Source organism: Octopus sinensis, linkage group LG1, assembly GCF_006345805.1.
Source record: "Octopus sinensis linkage group LG1, ASM634580v1, whole genome shotgun sequence".
NCBI lineage: Eukaryota > Metazoa > Mollusca > Cephalopoda > Octopoda > Octopodidae > Octopus > Octopus sinensis.
This window is the reverse complement of record NC_042997.1, coordinates 95,089,053-95,091,234: the sequence shown is the minus strand read 5'-3', so window position 1 is coordinate 95,091,234 and position 2,182 is coordinate 95,089,053.

Below are 2,182 nucleotides of genomic sequence, written 5' to 3'. Positions count from 1 at the left end.
AATTTCTTCTCAACAATTCGTCGATATTTTCATTATTATCAACCGTTTTACTCAATTTCAGCAGTATTTACCGAGTAATGAGCTCTTTTCAACACATTAACGTCATTTCTTTGAATTTTTAGTTGTTTTATACATATTACATTTTTTCTTCCCAGTCCTTTCACGCCCTGTTTTATATTTGATACGTTGGTTGAAGACGAAAATAATTGTTTGTTTTTCAATACTTTTATTTTTTAATCTATGTACATCATTTTTTTTTAATTCTCTACTCAATATGTTTGTGTTCCTATTGTTGATAATATCTGTATATTTGTTTTCGTATTTGCAAAGGAAATTTACAGTTATCATACTAAATATATTAATGTAGCTTTAAGGCATTATATTCAAAGTGTAGAATTTAATGTACTTGCTTTCTTGTCTCATCTTGATAATTCGCTGGAGTTTCATTTGAGAATATCATAACTATATCTTTATACTGAAACAGCCAGAATATTTCTCCATTTGTTTTTACCTAGTTCTATTCAAGAATTAATGCAATAATATTCTTTCTCTGTTTTTCTGTCATTTGTGTATGGTGTACGTTATTTAGATAATTTATTTCTTACTAATTATCTTGTGTTTTGTCTATCTCTATAATCTCGGTGCCTTTATTCTATATACTTTGGTGTTATTAGTTTCATCTCTTAAAGAAACTCATCTCGGTTTCTTTATCTATCACCGATTACTGTTCTTATGAGATTCTTCTACTCAATTTTTCAGTAGTGAACATCATATCAGTTACACTGCTGAATGCACGGCAAGTTAATTGTTTCTAGTTGTTTAGCATTTACATGTTAGAACAGAGGCCCCCCACACCATCACAGCATAATTTTCCTTTTCATTCGAATCCAGTATAGTTTATTATTTTAGGTACATATTTTGACCTTAGCCCAAATTTACTTCAAACCTTTTTTTCCTAAAACAAATTCATTTTGTTTTTTATTGTTACATTCTCTTTGTAACTTAAGAAGTTGTAGCCCTATATTCAGGCAATGTTTGATGTATTATATTTTCTTTTCTAGGCACAAGGCCAGACATTCTTTAGATCGACCGCCCCTCCCCAAAAATTTCGGGCCTTGTACCTAGAGTAAAAAAAAAGAGAAAGAATGTTTGATGTATTATATTGGAAGTGACGCTGTTGTTTCCAAACACCACTGGTAGAACAAAGTTTACAATTTATGCTATTCTCCGACCCCTTTTTCTTCTCTACATTTTGTTTAACTTTAATTATCAATAATTGATCATCGCCATCATAAAAATATCCCATCTCGTTGTATGCAATTAAAAGATTTTTTCTTTCATGTAAGCATTTATCTTTTGATAGATTATTGCAGCTATTCTATTGTAAGGATGTAAGGTATGACTCTATAATTTGAGGTATATTTTTTTCAGTTGTATATAGCAGCAACATTCCTTATAATAATGAATACATTCAAGTGATGACTCTTGTTAATTCAAAAAAATTAACGTCCTTCAATAGCTTTGTGAGTGCCAGTTGAAATATATATCACTTCCTTTGATATTCTATGGGTTTATATTTTGAAACTCCTCAGGTATTTCTTGTATTGTTATTTATTGCCACGATTGTTCATTTGCTGAACTCATTTTTAAAGTAAAATCTTACACATTACGATTACCTTGCACTGCATAATCTTCTCCATCATTTGTTCAACGTGTTATATTTATCTGCTTTTTACTTTTTTTCTAAACTGTCTATTGATAAAAATCGTTTTTGATTAACGTTTAAGCTGTTTGCATTGTTGACATAAACATTGTTGATTTTTTATAGTTGTTTTCGATTTATCGAGTATTTCGTCTTTTATTCGTTCTTTGATTTCGAATATTCTTTTTGTATTATTTTTTGCTTCCGTAATGATTTCTAGTTTTCCGATGCTGTTGTTTTTGCTTGTTGATTAACTAAATGAGTGATAGATATTTCGTTTTCCAGTTTTTCTGCTTGTTTGTTTTCTCGCTCTTATCTGGATTTTATTTGTCTATGGGATTATATTTGAAGAAATATTTGCTTCGTTTTATGAATACTGGGAGTGTTGCATAGAATGTTTGATTTGTGATAGTGATACTGAATTTTGCATATATTTTCACAATTAAAATAGCGCCACACCTGGCCACACCACAATTCATG